Genomic DNA, 6,278 nt, shown 5'->3' with positions numbered 1-6,278 from the left:
ATCTAAACTTAAGAACGGGAAGCATATAAATAACACACACTAGAACAGATATACCGCTTTTTAGACTTGCTTTCAATGAGAATTACAGAACTATAACTGATTTTGGTCAGGTTGCCCAAAAAGTACATATGCAGCTTTAAAGTAAAAGTTTGACAAAAAACTTATCAGAAAACTATGTATGAGGTGTGAACTTAGACCCCACTGTCACGCTCAGGGTTCTGATCGATCAACTCCAACTCAGTTCTATCTAAACAATCGCTCTCCACCCAAAACAGACAGCAGGCACCCACCACAGATTGGTGACTGCTGCCTTGAGAGAGTCCCTCTCCTGGGCCTCACGCAGGACCACGTGGAGCATGGCATAGCAAGCACCAGAATCTACACTATCCTTGCTTGCTTTTGTCACATAAACTGGTCTCAGTTTGGTTGATAAGTAGTAATTTTAGACGTCTTATCTCTACTGCCATTAGCCAGGTTTTGTTTTGCTGAAAACTTGTAAAAAAAGTTTTATGTCTGAAGATGTGATGGAACTCTTTAGTAGACACCTAGTGGTAGGAAATGTGTGGTTTGTACAATAAGTTGTCTGTCTGTCCTCTCCCAGGTGGTGGAGTTCATCGTGGCCAACCTGCAGAGGGCCTGTGTGGGTCTGGACAAGGTCTGGGGTGTTGAGGGGCCAGTGGTGACCGAGACCCTCAGCATGGGAATGGGCCTGGTGGCCACCCTGCTCTCAGGACCATCATTGGTACACGCACGTACGTTCAGGCAGCAGGCTTTATCATTGATATTACTAATACTACTACTAGTATGCTACTATGTTGATGTGGTCATTCTGTGTAATATGTGGTATTTTGTTTTGATGTCTCTCTTCCTCGCTCACCCTCTGTCTCTTTCTGTCTCCTCTCTCTTTCTCCTTGTCACAGTTGAGTGCCGAGGACTACTCAGCAATGCCAAGGCTCCTCCCACCCTTGGAGGAGATTTCCCAGAGGCACCCTGAGGTCGTGATCCAGGAGCTGGCCTCAGACCGCCGCCATCACCACATGGGGCATACCACCCTGACAACGTGACGTGAGCCACTACATACCAAAACCTCAAAACTGACAATAACATGCCTTCTGAGAAGAACCTAAAGATCAACCGTCCCCAAACAAGTCACTCACAAGTCACCCAAACTAGACTCCCCTCACCCACCTCTCATTCGAACCACAGCACACACACTTCTCAAACGCCTTACACCCCAGCCCCTATTCAGACCTGCATCCCCAACCTCAGAACACAGCTCTGGTGATGGGGATAGTCTGGCCCAGAACACTCATCCATCCCAGATAGGGTCATCTGGGGCTGGCCAGGGTCGTATAGGGATAGGAATAGGAACAGCAGGAGGGAGGGACGGCAGCAGCAGCAGTGAGCCCTCCAATGGCGTCCCCAGTAGAGTCTTCTCAGACTGCCTGCTGGAGGCTTGTGACCGTGACATCCCCACCAGAACAGTAGCCCTGAGAACCCTAACCCGGGCCATACAGTGTGTGGTACAGTAGCTACCTGCAGAAGCTCCAGGAAGAAGTCTCCAGGCAGGTCACTGTCCATCTCAGCCAGCAGCTGGGCCAGACACTCCACCCTCCACTGCTCCCCAGACACCCTCTCATACAGAGCATCATCCTCATTACTGAGACATGCAGGGTAGAGGAGAGGGGAGAGATACATGAAGGGAGACACTTCGAACATGTTTGAATAGTTTATAGTTTTGTCTTTCCACCCCTCCTTGGAATAATCCATAACATGACATGAGTGGATAGGTGAATGTGTGGTTTCCACGACATTAGATTCATCAATCCCAGTCATATCAGATCAGTGATTACCCCCCCCAAGGAAGAGAAGCATTGGGGACCAGTTATTGTGTGATGCTGAATAGGAAAGAGGGGAAAGGGGGATACCTAGTCAGTTGTACAACTGAATGCCTTCAATTGAAATGTGTCTTCTGCATTTAACCCAAATCCATCACTCTGTCCAGGGCACACAGCTACTTTAGGGTTGACAGGGACACAGGAGGCTCAGAGTGACCCAAGTATGTGAGTAGGATCTCCTGACAGGGGGCGCTGTGGAGCACACATCATACAGGGAAAAGTTAGAAACTATCTAAAAAGCAGAGACCAATCCATGACAAGATACATGTGAAACCATTGTTACATTGCTGAAGTGACCATCACAAATAGGGCTTGTTGAGAAGTTCACAACTGGCAGCTTGCACAAGCACACACACCAAGTAAATACCTAAAGTCATTTTCAGAGCAGTAAGGGCATTGATCGGCAGACTAATTAAAATAGTATTTTTCTGTAGCAGTGTCAATTTCCCTGATGCACAGAGCAAATCATTTTTATAGAAAAAGGAAATGGTAAGCAGCTGAAATCAGCTCTGCACACTATCAACAGTGGTGGTTATTTTTCAGTTATATAGCCTATATTTATTTTCATTTTTAACAAACCAACTAATTACACTGAACAAAAATATAAACGCAACATGCAACAATTTTAAAGATTTTACTAAGTTACAGTTCATAAGAAAATCTGTCAATTTAAATACATGTATTACACCCTAATCTATGGATTTCACATGACTGGGAACACAGTCATGTTGTTATGCTGGTGAATGAGGACCCAAAAGCGACGTAATAGAAACAGAGTCTTTATTCCAGTATCAAACAAACAATGATTCTCCTGGATATATCAAAGGTAAATCCAAAACAGGAAACTGAAATCCTCTCGTCAGTAGAGAGGAACGACTGGAGACGCGACCACAGACTGCAGGTCGCTTCAGGAAGGCACAGGCCGTAGCTGACATAGACACCTGCTCACACGCAGCATCTGAAGAAGGTAAAAACACGACAGGGCGGAACAAGGACACAGGACAGCAAACATCAAACAAGAATCCGACAAGGACAGAAGCGGAAAACAGAGGGAGAAAAAGGGACTCTAATCAGAGGGCAAAATAGGGGACAGGTGTGAAAGAGTAAATGAGGTCGTTAGGAGAATGAGAAACAGCTGGGAGCAGGAACGGAACGATAGAGAGAGAGAGCGGGAGAGGGAGAGAGGGAGGAGGAGAGAGAGGGATAGAAAGAGGGAAAGAACCTAATAAGACCAGCAGAGGGAAGCACAGGGACAAGACATGATGATCAAAGACAAAACATGACACATGTGTTGTTCACAGATACCCTTTTTTTAAGTAGGGGTGTGGATCAGAAAACCTGTCAGTATCTGGTGTGACCACCATTTGCATCATGCAGTGCATCTCTTTCGCATAGAGTTGATCAGGCTGTTGATTGTGGCCTGTGGAATGTTGTCCCACTCCTCTTCAATGGCTGTGCGAAGTTGCTGGATATTGGCGGGAACTGGAACACGCTGTCGTACACATCGATCGAGAGCATCCCAAACATGCTCAATGGGTGACATGTCTGGTGAGTATGCAGGCCATGGAAGAACTGGGACATTTTCGGCTTCCAGGAATTGTTTACAGATCCTTGCGACATGGGGCCGTGCATTATCATGCTGAAACATGAGGTGATGGCGGTGGATGAATGGCAACAGTTCTGGTGGACATTTGTGCAGTCAGCAAGCCAATTGCACGCTCCCTCAAAACTTGAGACATCTGTGGCACTGTGTTGTGTGACAAAACTTCAGATTTTAGAGTGATTTTTATTGTCCCCAGCACAAGGTAATGATGATCATGCTTTTAATCAGCTTTTTGATATGCTACACCTGTCAAGTGGATGGATTATCTTGGCAAAGGAGAAATGCTCATTAACAGGGATGTAAACAAATTTGTGAACAACATTTAAAAGAAATAAGCTTTTTGTGCATATGGAACATTTCTGGGATCTTTTATTTCTGCTCATGAAACATGGGACCAACAATTTACATGTTGCGTTTATATTTTTGTTCAGTGTAGTATTTTTTTCTCTCAGAGAAACTCCAGCACAGCTTGCAATACATATATATCCCAACTAGAAGCAATGGATTGCAGGCAACATCCACACTGAGCTAATGGTTAGAGCCGCCACTTTCAAGGAGTGGGACACTAACCCGAACGCTTGTAAGAAATCACACTATGCCCTCCAATGGATCATCAAACAGGCAAAGCATCAATACAGGTCTAAGATCGAATCATACTACACCAGCTCTGACGCTCGTTGGACGTGGCAGGGCTTGCAAACTATCATGGATTACAAATTGAAACCCAGCCGCAAGCTGCCCAGTGACGTGAGCCTACCAGTCAAGCTAAATGCCTTCTATGCTCGCTTTGACATAACATTGAACCATGCATGAGAGCATCAGTTGTTCCAAATGACTGTGTGATCATGCTCTCCGTAGCCAATGTGAGTAAGACCTTTAAACAGGTTAACATTCCTCAAGGCCAGACAGATTACCAGGACACGCACTCAGAGCATGCGCTGACCAGCTGGCAAGTGTCTTCACTAAAACTTCCAACCTCTTCCTGACACTGTCTGTAATACACTACATGACCAAATGTATGTGGACACCTGCTCGGCGAACATCTCATTCCAAAATCATAGGCATTAATATGGAGTTGGTCCCCCCTTTGATGCTGTAACAGCCTCTACTCTTCTGGGAAGGCTTTCCACTATATGTTGGAACATTGCTGCGGGGACTTCGGGGACTTGCTTCCATTCAGCCACAAGAGCTTTAGTGAGGTTGGGCACTGATGTTGGACGATTAGGCCAGGGCTCTGTGCAGGCCAGTCAAGTTCTTCCACACCGATCTAGACAAACCATTTCTGTATGGACTTCGCTTTATGCACGGGGGCATTGATTACCAACAATGATGAGACAGCCTATAGGAGGAGGTCAGAGACAACAACCTCTCCCTCAATGTCAGCCAGACAAAGGAGCTGATCGTGGACTACAGGAAACAAAGCGCCAAGCACGCCCCCATTCACATCAACGGGGCTGTAGTGGAGCGGGTTGAGAGCTTCAGGTTCCTCGGTGTCCACATCACTAAGGATCATGGTCCAAAAACGTCTTTCTTTTTCCCAAAGCAGTTAAGCCAAAACCACGCCCCGTTATTCAGAGCGTTCTACAACACTTTGAGCGCTCTCCAAGTCCGGAAGTGAATATCACGTAGCGCGAAATTTCAGTCACTGATAAATAACATTTGCCCTTGTATTTCAAGATTGAGTAACTTGAAAGATAGAAATGATTAGCTAATAAATATTTGACAAATTATGAATAATAAGCATATGCGTTTACCTGTTAATAGACTACTAATGATAATATAACAACTTTAAATACAGAGCTAGTAACGTTAAGTAGCCTAGGTTAAGTTAGCTGACCTTCAATTGAGGGAATTCATYAGAATTCTCTGAGACATTTTTACAACCCTGAAAATAAATACATGGGCAAATGTTGTGTTGCGTGTTCATCCATGTCTCTCAACAGGCTGTGAGGCAAAAGCTGTCGCGAGCCAACAAACGCTAGCCAATGGAAGTGTAGTATAATGCCCCTCTGAATAACGAGGCGTGGTTATGCTTAACTGCGTTGGGAAAAAGAAAGATGTGGTCCAAACACATCAACACAGCCATGAAGAGGGCTGATGCCTCTTCTCCCTCAGTAGGCTGAAAAGGTTTGGCATGGGCCAGCAGATCCTCATAAAGTTCTACCGCTGCACCATTGAAAGCATCTTGATTGGCTGCATCACYGCTTCATATAGCAATTGTTTGGCTTCCAACCGCAAGGTGTTACAGAGGGTAGTACGTACGGCCCAGTACATCACATAACTTTTCTATTATTTCTCTATTTTCTTTCTCTCTGCATTGTTGGGAAGGGCCCGTAAGTAACCATTTCACTGGTAGTCCACCGTATGTGACAATCTTTCTTTGATTGGACTAACCTATCATCTGGCCACAGTTGTGGAGGGAGCTGAAGAGGGGATGAGCAGGTATTGCTGGGTAAACTCTGGGCGGTCCTGCACCATGGTGAGAGCTGCTCTGGTGGCCACACGCTGGAACTTCTAAGATGTCAGCTTGTTTCTGAAGTGCAAGAGCTCCAAAATGTGACCATTATGAGATAATATTATTACCAGACTGAACCTAGACACTATCATGACTTTTATGCCGGTATCTATGGCAAGTTCAATTTCCACAAATCTTTTACAATATGACAGGTTTACATGGGGGCAAACCTGGCTGTAGTAGTTGTGTGGAGATAGAGACTGCTGAGGTCAGGCTGCTAGGATCCTGGCAATACTATCACATTTCCTCCGGTCCGACTCTC

General features: G+C 45.5%; 1 long non-coding RNA gene across 1 annotated transcript in view; it reads right to left on the bottom strand.

The window, feature by feature from the left end:
- Nucleotides 1-6,278, bottom strand: part of LOC111952374 (uncharacterized) — a 14,386-nt gene extending 8,108 nt beyond the window's left edge. The window contains exons 1-4 of the long non-coding RNA XR_002875719.2: nt 6,187-6,278; nt 5,896-6,034; nt 1,929-2,090; nt 1,537-1,660 (exon numbers count right to left, since the gene is read on the bottom strand). This is a non-coding gene — a long non-coding RNA (uncharacterized lncRNA). The remainder of the gene's footprint in view (nt 1-1,536; nt 1,661-1,928; nt 2,091-5,895; nt 6,035-6,186) is intronic.

This window comes from Salvelinus sp. IW2-2015, linkage group LG26 (genome assembly GCF_002910315.2).
Source record: "Salvelinus sp. IW2-2015 linkage group LG26, ASM291031v2, whole genome shotgun sequence".
NCBI lineage: Eukaryota > Metazoa > Chordata > Actinopteri > Salmoniformes > Salmonidae > Salvelinus > Salvelinus sp. IW2-2015.
The sequence above is the reverse complement of the archived record's forward strand: the minus strand, read 5'-3'. Positions and strand labels throughout refer to the sequence as shown.